Source organism: Coregonus lavaretus, assembly GCF_964263955.1.
Source record: "Coregonus lavaretus genome assembly, chromosome: 36".
NCBI lineage: Eukaryota > Metazoa > Chordata > Actinopteri > Salmoniformes > Salmonidae > Coregonus > Coregonus lavaretus.
This window is the reverse complement of record NC_140023.1, coordinates 23650147-23668710: the sequence shown is the minus strand read 5'-3', so window position 1 is coordinate 23668710 and position 18564 is coordinate 23650147. Positions and strand designations below refer to the sequence as shown.

The window sequence follows — 18564 nt, the reverse complement described above, 5'->3', positions numbered from 1 at the left end:
GAGGAAGAGAGCGCGTAGATACGAGAAGGAATTAACGAGCAAAGTGATGATGATGTTTGTATGTGGCTGCTATGAAAGTGAACTGTGCGTGCAGGTGATCAGGGGTATATTCATTCCGCTGATTCTGTTAACGTTTCTTAACTGGTAGCAAACAAAACGGGGATAAACCTTAAACGGGGATAAACCTTCAATACCGCAAGGCGGTATTGAATGTGTCACTGTCTGTCACCTTGATTACTCCAATTTGTCTCTCGACCTGTGCACCTACGTTATAAACTTTCATTCGTAGGCTAGGTTATAGCAACCTATTGAGGTAAGACAGTAAATCTGCTTATAGATTATGCATGTATGAACTACACACTGACACATCCAGCCCAAAGCGAGAGGTTGAAAAAATACTTAGCAGTGGCCAAAGTTCTGGAGCATGTCTTTAATTATGACTGGATTCATCATCACAGTGTATGAAGTAACAGGGCATATTCCATAAACTGCATCCTGTGGCCTTCGAAAGGTTGCTTCTCATGCTGCCCAGTCAATGAAGTCACCCGAATTTGGTGCACCTGCTCCCACATTGAAGTCTGTAGTACTTGTTCACCGGTGCCTCAGAGCCCCCTGTGATAGAATAGTTGACCACTTACTGCTGCAGTCTGTAATTATTTTTCCAAGTTTCCTTTTTTTGATCTGTAAAGCAGAAGAAACAATGTTGAGTTGCAGTCTGATTGGGTTTTGAGAAATGCACAGTAAATACAGTATTAATGTAATGTATCTAAGTCCTACCATTCCAAGCTGTGGATAGACACTGAAGGACACTGGGATCATCAGGCCCAGGACAAACGGTGCTGATGTGATGTATAGGAGCCACCAGCAGAGGCCTCCTTTGCAGAAACCTTGCTCTGAAATGACAGAAAAAGATGGGATCAATTTGTGCATAGTTTTAGGTAAATACATCTATTGTATTAGTTATATCATAGGCAATATTTACAAAGCTGTTTGACCAAGTATTTCTTTATAAACGGATTAGCTAATTTTATCATATCAAAACAATGTACAATATATCCATCAAGTAACAATGTAATCAAATAATTGAATAGGTCATAGTGGGAAATGCAGCCCCAGCACAAGACGGGTGACTTCCTTTTGCAAGAGGAACACAAGAAGATTAGGAAAAGCAGCCGTAGTGCCTAACAACGCAGCTCTGGAAAAAGCAGTCTCCTTCACAGCCTAACCAGGAAACATGTCAACAACCATTAACAAAGGTATATTAAAAGCCTGCTAATTCCTTTTTATTTTCCATCAGTAACTTTTTCCTCTCACCTTTGCTCCAGCTGCCTGGGAGATTCCAACAGAATTCCCATTGGAATCAAACACCTGGATTCCATTCTCGGACTCCTCACTAACAATGACCAGGGAGGCTATGGGATAAAGCAGAGATCTGAGAGAAGGAACACCAGCCTATCCAAAAATGTGGATAATGGCTTCAGAAACAAACACCCTTTGATCAATAAATCAATCAAGTACTTTGTTCATAAGACACAATCAGTTAATGTTAGGACTCAAGAACTGGGGCACTGATTCTGAACAGAAATGATACCATTTTATCTAAAATTGCTATTTTGATCATTCTTTGTAACGGTACCCTGATGTCCCAGATCAGACTTACTTTATACAGTATTTCAAATCCTAAGCACTTACCTGAGAGGGGAATTGGTAATACGGACCTGAAAAACATCTGGACAGCTGGGCTGCTCATGCTAAGTTGCTGTATGACTATTTGAGGAATTGCCTGAAACACAAGTAAAGTCAAACCTAATGTCATCTTGATAATCAAACAGCCTCTGACAGCCACCATCTACTCCTCTGTTTGACAAGTAATTCATTAACCAAATACATTTCCCTCCCAGTAGTGATACTCACCCCTGCACATGTTGCATATGCAACTGATCCGCCTATCAACAGACCCTGCTTCAAAGATGTCTTAATCCCCTGATTGAGAAAAGCAACTAATCATTTGTATTTCTATTTGTATTTATTATGGATCCCACATTTTACATTCCAATACATTCATAACAGATTTCACAGCACACTAAGTGTGTGCCCTCAGGCCCCTACTCCACTACCACATACACTACCGTTCAAAAGTTTGGGGTCACCAGTCTCAACGTCAACAGTGAAGAGGCGACTCAGGGATGCTGACCTTCTAAGCAGAGTTGCAAAGAAAAAGCTATATCTCAGACTGCCCATCTTAATATTTTATTTTTATTGGCCAGTCTGAGATATGGCTTTTTCTTTGCAACTCTGCCTAGAAGGTTAGCATCCCGGAGTCGCCTCTTCACTGTTGACGTTGAGACTGGTGTTTTGCGGGTACTATTTAATGAAGCTGCCAGTTGAGGACCTGTGAGGCGTCTGTTTCTCAAACTAGACACTCTAACGTATTTGTCCTCTTGCTCAGTTGTGCACTGTGGCCTCCCACTCCTCTTTTTATTCTGGTTAGAGACAGTTTGCGCTGTTCTGTGAAGGGAGTAGTACACAGCGTTGTACGAGATCTTCAGTTTCTTGGCAATTTCTCAAATGGAATAGCCTTCATTTCTCAGAACAAGAATAGACTGACGAGTTTCAGAAGAAAGATCTTTGTTTCTGGCCATTTTGAGCCTGTAATCGAACCCATAATTGCTGATGCTCCAGATACTCAACTAGTCTCAAGAAGGCCAGTTTTATTGCTTCTTTAATCAGCACAACAGTTTTCAGCTGTGCTAACATAATTGCAAAAGGTTTTTTTAATTGCAATTAGCCTTTTAAAATTAATAAACTTGGATTAGCAAACACAACGTGCCATTGGAACACAGGACTGATGGTTGCTGATAATGGGCCTCTGTATGCCTATGTAGATATTCCATTAAAAATCAGCCATTTCCAGTTATAATAGCCATTTACAACATTAACAATGTCTACACTGTATTTCTGATCAATTTGATGTTATTTTAATGGACAAAAACATTGCTTTTCTTTCGAAAACAAGGACATTTCTAAGTGACCCAAACTTCTGAAAGGTAGTGTATCTACAACACAAAAGCCATGTGTACGTGTGTGTGTATAGAGCGTATGTTATCATGTGTGTGTATGCATGTGTCTGTTCCTATGTTTGTGTTGCTTCACAGTCCCCTCTGTTCCATAAGGTGTATTTGTATCTGTTTTTAAAATCTGATTCTACTGCTTGCATCAGTTACCTGATGTGGAATAGAGTTCCATGTAGTCATGGCTCTATGTAGTACTGTGCACCTCCCATAGTCTGTTCTGGACTTGGGGACTGTGAAGAGACCTCTGGTGGCATGTCTTGTGGGGTATGCATGTGTGTCTGACATGTCAACACCTCTCACAAACACAAGCAGTGATGAAGTCAATCTCTCCTCCACTTTGAGCCAGGAGAGATTGACATGCATATTGTTAATGTTTGCTTTTTGTGTACATCCAAGGGCCAGCTGTGCTGCCCTGTTTTGAGCCAATTGCAATTTTCCTAAGTCTCTCTTTGTGGCACCTGACCACATGACTGAACAGTAGTCCAGGTGCGATAAAACTATAGCCGGTAGGACCTGCGTTGTTGATAGTGCTGTTAAGAGGGTAGAGCAGCGCTTTATTATGGACAGACTTCTCCCCATCTTAGCTACTGTTGTATCAATATGTTTTGACCATGACAGTTTACAATCCAGGGTTACTCCAAGCAGTTTAGTCACCTCAACTTCCTCAATCTCCACATTATTTATTACAAGATTTAATTGAGATTTGGAGTTTAGTGAATGATTTGTTCCAAATACAATGCTTTTAGTTTTATAAATATTTAGTACTAACTTATTCCTTGCCACCCACTCTGAAACTAACTGCAACTCATTAGTTGAAAATATATGAAACTCATATAAAACACAGATAAAATGCAGAACACAGCAAGTGGGAAGACATAATAGGGTGGAAAGAAGGTCATTTCTTAAACTATTTACTTTGTCAGAAGAAATGTTTCTGTTTGCTTGATTGAATTCAGCGCTTTAACTCTGAAGCATCTAATTCTAATTTTGAACAGTATTGAGTACATGGTTACGTACAAGTCCCTTACCTGGCAGAATAGAGCCGGTTTGACTCCACTGTATGGCAACAACCTGAAGGAAAATGAAAAGTCTGTTAATCAACCATTAATGTGTGGTGAATACGAGATTATATAAATTACAGTTTTATTTATCGCTTTGGTGCAATTTTCACAACTCTTGGTACAAAACTCAAAACAGATCATCAACAAGGCATTGTTTCTAAACTTTAAACACATTTTCAATTAACTAAGTACAACACACAAACTAACGTGTTAGTAAACCCGCTACACCAGCGGGCCCCGGTGGCAATAAATTAAACTGAAAGCTTACCTTGACTTGGAAGAGTTCCAGTGTTTGATAGCCTTAGCCAGCTAGCTAACATAAATAGCATTCCTCTCTGTTTGAGCCGGGTGTTTGAGTAGGCTAAATTAGCTAGCTGCATTCTCCAGATCCTTCAGGTTTCGGGGCTGTCGCTGGGCAATACGTACTTTCAGCTCCCTCCAAATATTATCTATTGGTTTCAGGTCTGGAGACTGGCTAGGCCACTCCAGGACCTTGAGATGCTTTGTCGTGTCGCGTCGGCTGCTGGTGGTTATTGCTGTCAAACAAAGAGTCCGCTTAGGCTGCACCTTGATTAGAAGTTTTATTCATATCACAAGTTTGCAGCATAAGTTTACAGACCCGCAGTGTCTGGAGAAGCACTGTCCCAAAATAATCTGAATGCTTCTGACCCCCTCTTTGTCTAGCTCATACTTATAAACAATGCCAAAATATGGGTTGCTCCCTCTTCCGTCCAATCACCTATCCCCCCTGGGGCGTCACCCTACCACTGGCTACTTTTGAACTAAGATAAACATCTTTCCTTTGTCCCTCTAGAATAGTCATAATCTTCATACACGACATATCCCCCCTTCGAGACTAACTAAAAGTCTCGAAAACAAACAGAATAGGATTATGACCAGTAACAATTTATCTTATTGAGTATCTTTAACATTAAACCAAAAACATTATCCTCTAGAGTGTAAATACCTTTCTATGAAATATGAATAAATGTTTATGAAGTGTGAATACATTACTATGAAATATGAACAAATCTTTATGGAGTGTGAGAGCGAAAAACTGTCCGGCAGCCATCTTTCCAGATATCCATCCATCAATCAAGACAGTAAAATTCTCTCACGGTTCCTCTGCCCCAGGCAACCACCTAGATACTCCAGATAAACTCATAAATCCTTATCAATGCATTTGAAACTATGATGCAATTAAATACACATGTAAGCCCCTGCAAACAAAATACTATCCAAAAAAAATTCCACTCTAAGGCTGGTCAACCCATCGGATCCTACAGTGGACCTCTCCCTGCCTAGACTCCCTGTTCCTAAGCATCAACGAAATAAACAAAAACATCTAAGATCCCCACATGTATTCAATAACATCAAATATCCTTCTACAAAAATTAATACCTAAGACTAGGACACAAATTATGTATTACACATGCAAATATGTCTATATTTCATTGCAGACACTGGAATGTAGTCCACTACACTTCATCTCCCCGTAGTCTCGACTTCCAATGGATTGTTGATGATGGAATGGGAACCTTTCCCCCCCTTCCTGGTTCCATCTCCTCCAGTCATTGTCCTTTCATATTGTCCTTGTTTGAGTATTTCAATCTTTACATTTTCCCCCCAAATGGTTCTGGAAGAAAAGAAAAGACCAAACAGTATCTTTTGCAAAACAACACTTTCAAATTAAACATCAATATCAACTAAGAATATAAAAATGATATATAAATGATATCAACTAAGAATATAAAAATGATATATAAATGATGTATGAATCACATTATCCTATTCCCCCCTTTGATTCATAAAATCATACTAAAAATCACACTAATATTGAAAAAAAAAAAAAAATGAAAAATGATCAAATAATCAAAAAGGATATTTATCCATTAATACTCCATCCAGACCCCCTTGTCCATCTTCATCCAGATCAGGAACAGTCAACAACGGCATCTGAGTGTTGTCTCCAGGCATCACAACTCCAACCCATCTTAATATCATAGCTTTCGCAAAGGTCAGTAACAAAGTACAAAAGCAAAACATCACACACAACGCTATCAGAGCTGCAACTAAAATCTGAACCATCACTGCTCCTACTGGGCCTAACTGATCTTGCAACCAAGACTTCGCTGACCATCCAGCTCCTTCAGATCTCCCAAACGCATCCCTTATATTCTTCAACGCATCTATAACACTCGTGATATTATCGGAACTATCTGGGATCAAAGTATAACAATCATCCCCCGTTAGATTCATAGCCAAACATAAGCCACCTTGTTTTGCTAAAATATAGTCAAGAGCCATGTCATGTTTCAACAGCGTCAGTCTGTGACTTCTTTGAGTATTTGACAGAAGGTTAAACCCTCTTATTGTTTCATTCGCAAACCCCTGCAAAGTATATGTAATATTATCAATATGATCTGCTAAAAATGTTACACCATACCATGGAAAAAGTCAGAGTCCCCACTTCTCTCCCAGACTTATCCTCCAATGGTAGGCCTCAAGACTATGAAATGTTGCCATGTCTCTTTTCACCCTATTTTCAACTCTAGCTTCAGATTTATCTGTGTCCGGTGCTACCCCTCTTTTAATGGTAAAAGCCTCATATGGAAGCTTCAACGTTGACATGTAACAACATCCTGTCCATCCATAGGGTAAGAATATATATGCTTTATCACCACAAACCCACCAAATATCTCTAAAATTCCCAATAGTTACATTGCCAGGCAAAAGCTGATCTTTCACCATCAAAGTCCTGCTCTTCTTACTACCTGGTACATAAAAAGTTACATTATATTTGTCCTCTCTAACCTTATGTTCATGCTTATCCAAAGTCATCATATAATCATCACAATCTGATATTCCCATGAACATACCCTTTCCATCATATGTTTTATTAGAACAAAAACAACTTTTAGCCCTCACTGCTTTCACCTCCAATGCTTCAGGGTTCGCTCTTACCTGATTTTCCTTACCATCCAACAAATTCACATAGGGTAATTCATTTAACCAAGAACACCTAAACCTAGGCTTAAACAAATGTTTTGACAACGACATTACTTTATCTGTCAATGCTCGTTGCTGATACAACAGCCATGACAAAGCATAAGACTGACACACACTTGATAGCGGTTGAGCGACCGTCTCTAAAATGGAACACCACGTCTCTGGTGCTGGAATTCTCAACAGACATGGACCCTCAAGATTCCTCACTGATCTTACAGAATGAGTTAACTGATGGAACCAAAGATTTCTCCCTGCCCATTCATCTTTAATCTTCAAAACAGAAGAATCAAATCCATATGCTTTCCATTTAGCTTCTCTTTTCCCTAACGAGCGGTATTGATCAGATGTATCTTCTGATGTTATGTTGAACTCAAAGAACTCATCCTGTACCTCCATGATATTATCCTGCAATATTTCAGATGAATCTATATTGTTCTCTACCAGTATCTGCTGAGTCATTCCTGCTACATCCTTTAATTTCAGAAAAGTTGTTGTCGGTGTCGGTGTCATACTTCCTACATTTGTTATTGCCGTCGTACCATTAATTCCTTCCAAAGTTACCATTAAAGTAGTTGATTTAGTTGATGAATTAACACCCTTAATTACTTCTAGTGGGAAAGTTACCGATATACTCTGTGTATTATTTATTGTTGGAGTGACTACTGTAATAAACTTATCCTGAACTCCTTTGGTGACCGTGGAGGCTACAACAGACCTCAACTTTTCCATTATAAGCGTTACTTTACGAATTACATAGCCTTTTAACCAATAATTCTTAACCGGAACAAATTTTAATGCTTGCACTAGATAAGTACACATATATTCTCCCTGATCTTTCTCTGTAACATTACGCAAAATAAGTGAACAATCACTCATAACCCTCTTCCCCTCCATATTGTTGTACAAAATATACTTCCTTTGACTAGGGGGCACCGCTTCTACATCTGGTCCTGATAATAATACTTCTTCTCCATAATTATCTCTCCATGTGGGAGGAACGTCCCCTCCCCCACTCCATCTCTCACAGCTACAAGGAAGATGAGCTGTCTCACCCCTCCTAACCTTAATAACAGTATTTTCTTCTAAAATTGGTGCTGGAGCTATTGGTTCCCTTGTAATCAAATGCGATATATTTATGGCTTTAATAACCTGTAATCAATTTCCCCAAATCCCCTTTCCTTTCCATCCCCTGCATAGTCATCTCTGGCATCATCAGAAGTGTAAACATTATCAACGTTATCCCCAATATTGACAATCTCTCCCTCTTCCTGTTCTCCCCTATCTCCATCCTCTCTCTCTGCGCGTGGCACCTCTTCTGTAGGCGCTTTAACACAATGTGACAAATGATACCACGTAGGAGACCCCTTAACCTGGACAGCTGTTCCAGTACTACGAACCACTTCAAATGGTCCTTCACGACGTTCGTTATACCACTTCCTTCTGAATACCTTTACGAATACTTTGTCTCCCGGTTGTACTGTATTCCTCTTATCCTCCTCAAGCGCCTTCTGCACCTCTTCTTGTCTTTGCCTGTCAGAAACATATGTGGACAACTTTTTATGAAAATTGGCCATATATGTAACGTATGCTCTCATTTCATCTTCCAACAGAGCCAAGCTTGGACCCTTTCCGCTTGTTCGCAAACAAGGCGTAGGCATCCTTCTTCCTGTTACCAACTCATGGGGTGTCATACGTAGATCACGTAACTCACTTGAGCGACACACCATTAGTGCTAAAGGAAGCGCCGCTATCCAGTTTAGACCTGTATGTTGACAAATCTTCACAATGCGATTTTTCAAGACACCGTTCATTCTTTCACACATCCCTTGACTGTGTGGGTGATAAACTGCTCCAAGACGCTGCTTAATTCCCAATTTTTGCAACATCAATTTAACTGATTTATCCACAAATTCCCTTCCATTGTCTGAGGATATTCGATCGGGTAATCCCCACCTGCTTATGACTTCTTTACACAAGAACTTGGCAACCGACTGAGCATCCTTACGCTTCGTTGGACAAGCTTCCGTCCATCGTAAAAATCTATCTACAACCACCAACATGTATCTTTTCCCATCAACTGGTTTTATCATATCAACAAAGTCAATAACCAACTCACGCATAGGACCCCTTGGTGTAGGAATGTAACCCGGATGAACAGTTACCCCTCTTCGAACATTATTTTTAAGACAGATAGTGCACCTTCCTATCATATAATCAATTTGTTCAAACAAATATGGAGCCCAAAAACCATATTCCTTTGTGATCTTTCTGTTAACCTCCCCCCTCGCAACATGAGCTAACCCATGTGCTTCCTGAATCATCAGACCTAAGAGGTCTAGAGGCGCTACTATCAACCCCTCATGGTTTCTCCACAGACCAGTAGCATCTTTGACCGCTCCTCGGTCTAGCCATAGCTGTTTGTCGATCATAGAAGCAGCTTCTTGCATCAAAATTACATCCTGAAGCGTAATTTTGTCTTCCAAGTCCACTCCATGAGTGACCAGAAAAACTTTTCCCAATTTATCCGCTCCTGCGACGGCTTTTGCAGCTTCATCAGCAGCTTTGTTCCCTTGTGTCACTCTTGACATATCTGTCTTGTGAGCTGCACACTTAGCTATCGCTATCTCTTTAGGCTTCATCATAGCATGCAACAGTTTCATTATTTGCGCATGATGTTGTATCGGAGAACCATCCGTTTTCTTAAACCCTCGACCTTTCCATACTGCCCCAAACAAATGACATACACTATGTGCACATGCTGAATCAGTGTATATGGTTACTCGCTTTCCTTCTGCTAACAAACATGCTTCTGTTAGCCCCACAAGTTCAGCAAGTTGTGCAGACGCAGGCTGTGGTATTACTTCAGCCTTTTCCACAATAAATCCAGTTCCTCTGCCTCTAACTACTGCATAACCAGCACATAATTTCTCTCCCACCCGATAACAAGACCCATCAGTCCAATACTCCAGGTCTGCCTCACGTAATGGAAAGGCTTGTAAATCTGATCTAAGCCTCGAATATCTCTCTGCTTCCTGGACACAATCATGTGGCTCACCATCCTCTGAAGTTGGTAAACTCTCGGCTGGATTTACTGTATCACACCTCACTAGGGTGACATCTTCCTGCTCTAAGAGCCTATGATAGTCTCTGAGCCTAGGCATAGTCAATGTATATTTCCCATAGTTCAGAAGATTTCTGAGACTATGATGGGTAAGAATTGTTACTGGGTAGCCCATTGTGACCGATGATGCTTTGTCATACATTGAATATACTCCCACCATTGCTCTGTAGCACAGTGGTAACCCTAGTTCTACCTCTGAATAAGCAGTAGAGTAGTAGGAAATAGGCTGAGGATTCGTCCCCGTGCCTGTCGGTTGACAAAGAACCGCACACGCATATCTACCTCCAGTAGAAGTAGACACATATAGCAAAAAGTTCTTTGAGTAATCTGGTAGTGTAAGTGCAGGTGCCTCCTGCAACCTCTGTTTGATCGTTTCAAATGCCACATGGCCTTCCTGTGTCCAGGAAAGATTGCTATGGAGTTGACCACTCTCAGTACCCCTAACCATAGCTCTCAAAGGTGCCATCAAACTAGTATAACCCTCTACCCAAGCTGAGGAATAACCAGCAATACCCAGAAATGTCATAATCTCTCTGACCGTTCTAGGCTTCGGAGCCTTACGAATAGTTTCCACTTGCCTGTCCGAAATGTTTCTGTGGCCATGAGTTATGTTTTGACCTAAATACACAACTTTCTCCTGGCAATATTGCAGCTTTTTCTGTGAAACCTTATGCCCCTTTCCTGCCAATACCTGTAGTAATTTAATTGAGTCTCTATGACATGTTTCCTTATTTTGTGAGCAAACCATTATATCATCTACGTACTGAATGACAGTGCTCTGCAATATCTGATCTATCCCTACCAAATCATCCTTCAGTACTTTATTGAAGATATGAGGAGAATGCCGGTACCCCTGTGGCATTCTACTGTACTCATAGAATTGACCCTTATATGTGAACCCAAATAAATTCTGACTCTCTACACTAAGTGGAACACTAAAAAATGCTCCACATAAGTCTAACACTGTAAAATGTGTCGCATCAGGAGGAACTTGGGCTAACAAGGTATGAGGGTCTGGCACTTCTGCTGGAAAGTCAATCACTACCTCATTTACTGCTCTCAAATCATGAACTACACGATAAGTTCCATCTGGTTTTTCCACAGGCCACAAAGGCGTGTTACTCCGAGGGTTTTTTGTTGTCCTTAAAACACCTGCTTTCGAAAGTCCGTCAATTTGTGGTTCAATCCCTTGGATTGCTTCATATTTCAATGGATACTGATTTTTCCATGGAGGTCTGGCTCCTGGTCGAAGTTCAACTTTCACAGGTTGGGCTGATTTCACAAGTCCAATATCGGTACTGTGTTGAGACCACAACCCTTCTGGAACTTGTTGCAACATCTCCTCTTTCATAGAGTCTGAATCCATCTTCATATTGCAAATAGATTCATGTGTCATTCCTACAGCCTGTGGCTCTCCTTGTCCTTGAGCCGAAATCATTATTTTAAGAAATCGTTGATCTTCACTTCTCCAGATCGCCAAATTCTCTTTCATTGGTCTGAAAATAAGTTTCTCTGCTTCTGTCATCATTTCTCCTATTTGCTTCTGCTCATAGCCTTCCGAAACCAACAAGGTAACATGTGGCACACTCTTCTCAATCTCAAATTCTTTATTCAGATAGTCGTCTGTGTTTATCTTCATAGCTGCTCCTTGTGGTCCTAAAATAATGCAACTTGAACTAAGTTGAACATTCTTCGGTTGATGACTCAACCATTCCTCTGAGTGTGGTTGGGCAGCCTTCTTGAAATACTTGAGCGTACAATGGAATGGATATTCCGGAAGCCTCGCATCCGGCATATTTGCAACAATAAATCTCTCCCATATCTTAGCCTGCTTCATAAAATCTTCACTGAGATTTCCAATCCAGAATACTGAAGACGAATCCATCTCTGTCATCATCAACAATTGGTAAACCTTTTCCTTTGGCATTTCTACCAGACAGTCGTCTGGTGTACATCTTATTGTACAGTTCAACTTACACAATGCATCTCTTCCCAATAATGCAACAGGTGTATGTTCTGATACCAGTATGGGTATTGTAATTTTCTAATCTTTATAGCAGAGCTCAATTGGTTCCGTAAGAGGAATCAGCTGTTTTACTCCCTCAAATCCGATTGTCCTAATGAGTTGATTGGACATAGGGAGATGTGTAGCATCTTCAGGCCGAACACAGGTGAACGCAGCTCCGCTATCCGCCATCACTTCCAATGGTCGGTTGTTTATTTTCACCTCAATTGTTGGATCTTTTTCCGGTCCTGATGCTACCAGCTGACACCCCCCTTTCGGATCATCTAGGCACCTCTAGAATCCTTGCTCCGGACCCCTGTAGGGGTTCACCGGTCCTCCAGATGATCTTGACTGACCCCTGTATCTTCCTCTGAAATTCCCTCTGATGTTTCCTCCTGACCAATTGCACTCACGGCCATAGTGACCAACCTGTCCACAATTATAACACACCTCTGGAGACTGCGGGAAGTATGGCTTAAATCTTCCTCCCCTTTCTAATCCTTCTCGTCCTCTTCCTCTCCAATTCTGTGTCTGTCCAGAAATTGTCTGTGGATATGAAACAACTGGTACCGCCATTGGTGGCTGGTACAATTGCGGTTGGACCTGTTCTGGTTGAAGCTGTGGCAGTGATTGTTGATTTGGTGCACACTGATTCTGCATAACCAAAGCTTGTTTTTTCTCCTTTTTATTCTCCCCCAGTTGTAGTTGATTGAGTTTTCTGAGAGTTTCTTCGTCCTGTTCTTTCTGATTGTGTTCCTTTTTCCTGTACAGATCCACTTGATGGGCTATATGATCGGTATAGACGCCTTTTGTCATGCTTCCAAGTCCAACCACTTCTGCCAGTTTGCTCCTTACTGGTGAGGGCAGTCCCATTTGCAGTTTAGCTCTCAAAATTGACTGCTCAATTTGACTCACATCTGGATCATTTCCAGTAATATTTCTCCACACTTGATGAACTCTTGACACATAGGCTCTCGGATTTTCTTGTTGTCCTAGTGGGTCAATCAGAATATTATCAGGATGCACATTTGTTGGAAATGTATCTTTCAATGCTCTCCACAGACGATTCCTACTTGCAGCCAACAATTCAGGATCGTTCACTGCAGTCCCTACATATCTAATGAGTCCAGCTCTCTGAAAGACTTCTTCCATATCTGGAATCCCAATGAGATTAGCCAAAAGTCTCTTAACGTCTCCTATGGCTGACTGTGTTCCCACCGTAATTTCTTCCAATTTCGAAATCCAAGGATAGGCCCCATTTTGAAGAATAGGCAGCTTCTCAAGTATATTTGACATATCGGTATTTTGCAACGGCTTATATTCTAAGTTTTGACCTCGAATGATAACTGGTGTCATTTTACTCGTGGTCTCTTTCCTTGGCCTTAATGCATATTTTGTCTCAACTTCTTTGGATTCTTTTTTCCGCAGTTTCTCCTTCTGTATCCTCAGCGTCTTGAGTTGTTCCTCTAGCTCCATTACCTCTTCTAAAGTCCTCGTGTTCTCCAGGTCTGATAAGCATCGGTCTATATCTCCTATTTCTTCTGTGCCAGTCTTTGTAGGATAAACTCCTTTTGAATACACAGCACCTTTAGTCTCCTCTTTATCGCTGTCTTCATCTTTGCTTTCATCAGAACTAGCACATATTGTATCCTTCTTCTTACATTTACATTACATTTTAGTCATTTAGCAGACGCTCTTAACCAGAGCGACTTACAGGAGCAATTAGGGTTAAGTGCCTTGCTCAAGGGCACATTAACGTCATTTAGCAGACGCTCTTAGCCAGAGCGACTCACAAATTGGTGCGTTCACCCTATAGCCAGTGGGATAACCACTTTACAATTTGGGGGGGGGGGGGGGGGGTTAGAAGGAATACTTTAGCCTATCCCAGGTATTCCTTAAAGAGGTGGGGTTTCAAATGTCTCCGGAAGGTGGTGAGTGACTCCGCTGTCCTGGCGTCGTGAGGGAGCTTGTTCCACCATTGGGGTGCCAGAGCAGCGAACAGTTTTGACTGGGCTGAGGGGGAGCTGTGCTTCCGCAGAGGAAGGGGAGCCAGCAGGCCAGAGGTGGATGAACGCAATGTCCTCGTTTGGGTGTAGGGACTGATCAGAGCCTGAAGGTACGGGGGTGCCGTTCCCCTCACTGCTCCAAAGGCAAGCACCATGGTCTTGTAGCGGATGCGAGCTTCAATTGGAAGCCAGTGGAGTGTGCGGAGGAGGGGGGTGACGTGAGAGAACTTGGGAAGGTTGAACACCAGACGGGCTGCGGCATTCTGGATGAGTTGTAGGGGTTTAATGGCACAGGCAGGGAGCCCAGCCAACAGCGAGTTCAAACCTTCAAACCTTCCTCACCCCTTCTCTCCGTTCTGGCCAACCTCCGTTTGATCACAGGATCATATCCACCCATGATCCCCTCTGAATCACTCTGATCATCATCGTCCTCATCCAGTTTCATCCTACTTAACCTCATTCCACCCTTAGTTTCCAGACATCTCGTTTTCTTTTTACTTTTGGAGTTTGGATGCATTTTTATGGTCGTTTCTGCTTGTCCTCTCTCTATTATTCGTTCATCTTCATCTCTGATGCAATAATCACCCTGCTGGAGGATCACTGGAAGCTGAGGATAAGCATCCCTAAGCTCTACTTCCTTCTCATAAGGTGGGGGTCTTTTCGCTGAATCCGTATGTGAGAAAGGTATACTGACTTCTGCCCTTAGTTTTTCTGTCGACTTCTCTTCCTTTAGCCTTTTCTCTATACCTTTGCTTCTCTTATCGTTGGTATCTTTCATCAATTTTTGTCCTTCATCTTCAAACAGCTTAAGAACACCCAGCTCCCTTTGTCTCTTTTCTTTACGTCGTTCCTTTTGTTTTCCCTTCTTTTGATCTGCCTTGTAAATTGACAGAAGCACTTTCATGATGTTGATGACGTCAGGGTTAAGAGTCCCTTCCACTGGCCATGGTTGTTCAATGTCAGGCCAACGTTTGTTCCATTTGCCGGATAACCTCGCAATACCCTTAACTAAAGGATTACTATTTTCAACTATATCCACCGGTGTAATGACTTTCATAGCCTTGCTGTCCTTTCTCCCCATTGTAACTACTCTTTATATTCCTTTATTGTGAATTATTTTATTTTAGACAATATAGCCTATGGCTTCCCCCCTTTAATTATTAATATAACCTAAACAACCCCCACATTTTTTTTTTCTTTTTTTTTTCTCCAAATCAATAAAAATATGAATATTAAAAATTCAATTCAAAATTGTATTCAAAAAATATTTCGAATTAAAATAAAAAAATCAATTAAAAAATCAATTAAAAATTATGAATAATTAAAACCATTTTTTTATTTCTATATCCTATCTTACCAATTTATCAATTAGTGGCTATCTTACCACAACCCATCCGGACAGTAAATACAAGTAGTCAACTTCACAGCAATCCCAAAAACCAAAGACCTTCAATCCTACACCTCCACAATACTCATAAATTCCATTGTTTAATATGCACCCAAGTATCTTAATTGCACAGAATAATGTCAGTACTTGATTTCCAACCGAACCCCTAATTCAGCCCAGTGATGCACAGAGACTCCAAAATGCAAATTTTATTCAAATGATCAGTCTGTTGCCAAGCGTCTGCGAAATTGTCATAACATCAAATATCCTGTAGGGGAAGATTCTGTAAACTAGCCTGATATCTGATTCTCTGCCGCGTCACACCTTGTCACGTGACGCACGCCAGCCCCTCCTCTCTCTCTCCTCTGCTCTCGTCCTATCGCCTCTCATATGACAAGGGAACAAAACGGGACAGACAAGCATTTAAAGTTTATACACTTAACTAAGTTATCCACATTCAATATTCCCCCACTCACATTCGCTCTAAGACTTAACTCAGGACTAAATAGCTCAATAACATTTTTATTTAATTTTTATTTATTTTAATCGTCTTTTAATTTAATTTATTATAATCCGTCAACATATATCTAATTTATAAATTCACTACATCTCAACAAATAGTTTCATTTTCGAACAACAGTCACTTTAACAATTAGAAGATTCGTGTCCAAATCTCTCGTCTGTGGCTATTTCTCTGTCTCCCCCTGCAGCACGCAGCCCAACAGAAATATGACACTTTACCCACAATCCCCCGGTTGTAGTTTTAGTACCCCACGTGTTGTAGTTTAGTACCGTAAACCAACGTGTCCTACTCTCGTGCCATAAACTCCCCCGTTTTGTAGTGTAGTGTCGTAAAATTAAACGCATGCGCAAATACATTTAACTTCCAGACAATAGACCGCTAGCATTCCGTTACAGCTTCACTATTTTATACCTTATAATCAAACAATTACACTTAACAGAGCTCACATTTGCGTAGAACTCTGAATTCTACACACACAAACAAATTTAAGAGGGTTATTCCATCGCAATGGCTCCCCTAAGGACACCCGTTAGCATGTAGCACGCAACACAATTAGCATTAGCATTTAGCATTAGCCTTTATGTACAATGTGGCATGAAACACAATCCAGCATTTAGCATTAGCATTAGCATTTATCATGTGGCGTGCAACATGTAAAAAGAAACCCTGCATTGTGCCTAAATTATTTTCCGTTTTCCACTAACTTTATGCTGCCGTGAGTTTAATGACCATCTACTGAGAGATCACCCCCAAGCGGACACCCCGTCGGATGAAAGTCGAGCAATAATCACAATCAGATAAATTCCATCAACCCGAGTTTTTCTTTAAAACACACCTAATACACATCTAATCGCGCAAGAGGATTTTCGGCCCATTCTGAATGGCCTCGTTCCGAGGTCTTATCAGATTCACAATGCCCTAATTGTATACGTATCTCTGCCTTTAATCATCTGCCTTTATTATATCTGCCTTCAATTGCTGTACAATTTTAGAAGAATTATGACAGACCCTTAGTCGACCGCAATAGCACCACATCAGCCCCAAACCCAAATAATTTTCACTGTACACCTTCAATGCCCTCTCATGAATCAGCGGAATAACTAATGCCCACATTTTGTGAAAATTCCCACCTTAAAGCCGGCTTGAGCGGTAGTCACCTCGAGATTCAGGAATGGGACAAAGAACGATGCAGTCAGTATCCCGGACGAGCCCCCATTCTGTCGTGTCGCGTCGGCTGCTGGTGGTTATTGCTGTCAAACAAAGAGTCCGCTTAGGCTGCACCTTGATTAGAAGTTTTATTCATATCACAAGTTTACAGCATAAGTTTACAGACCCGCAGTGTCTGGAGAAGCACTGTCCCAAAATAATCTGAATGCTTCTGACCCCCTCTTTGTCTAGCTCATACTTATAAACAATGCCAAAATATGGGTTGCTCCCTCTTCCGTCCAATCACCTATCCCCCCTGGGGCGTCACCCTACCACTGGCTACTTTTGAACTAAGATAAACATCTTTCCTTTGTCCCTCTAGAATAGTCATAATCTTCATACACGACAGCTTCTTACGGAGCCACTCCTTAGTTGCCCTGGCTGTGTGTTTCGGGTCGTTGTCATGCTAGAAGACCCAGCCACGACCCATCTTCAATGCTCTTACTGAGGGAAGGAGGTTGTTGGGCAAGATCTCGCGATACATGGCCCCATCCATCCTCCCCTCAATACGATGCAGTTGTCCTGTCCCCTTTGCAGAAAAGCATCCCCAAAGAATGATGTTTCCACCTCCATGCTTCACGGTTGGGATGGTGTTCTTGGGGTTGTACTCATCCTTCTTCTTCCTCCAAACACGGCGAGTGGAGTTTAGACCAAAAAGCTCTATTTTTGTCTCATCAGACCACATTACCTTCTCCCATTCCTCCTCTGGATCTTCCAGATGGTTATTGGCAAACTTCAGACGGGCCTGGACATGCGCTGGCTTGAGCAGGGGGACCTTGCGTGCGCTGCAGGATTTTAATCCATGACGGCGTAGTGTGTTACTAATGGTTTTCTTTGAGACTGTGGTCCCAGCTCTCTTCAGGTCATTGACCAGGTCCTGCCGTGTAGTTCTGGGCTGATCCCTCACCTTCCTCATGATCATTGATGCCCCACGAGGTGAGATCTTGCATGGAGCCCCAGACGAAGGGTGATTGACCGTCATCTTGAACTTCTTCCATTTTCTAATAATTGCGCCAACAGTTGTTGCCTTCTCACCAAGCTGCTTGCCTATTGTCCTGTAGCCCATCCCAGCCTTGTGCAGGTCTACAATTTTATCCCTGATATCCTTACACAGCTCTCTGGTCTTGGCCATTGTGGAGAGGTTGGAGTCTGTTTGATTGAGTGTGTGGACA

The 18564-nt window shown here is 41.6% G+C and overlaps 1 pseudogene across 1 annotated transcript; it reads right to left on the bottom strand.

Moving 5' to 3' along the window:
* Nucleotides 1–602: 602 nt before the first annotated feature.
* Nucleotides 603–4049, bottom strand: LOC311110555 (sideroflexin-4-like; annotated as a pseudogene). Its single transcript has 7 exons — nucleotides 3990–4049; nucleotides 1915–1983; nucleotides 1693–1783; nucleotides 1315–1412; nucleotides 1125–1221; nucleotides 778–891; nucleotides 603–681 (listed from the first exon to the last, which is right to left on the bottom strand). The product of its transcript is annotated as a sideroflexin-4-like (transcript).
* Nucleotides 4050–18564: the final 14515 nt, after the last annotated feature.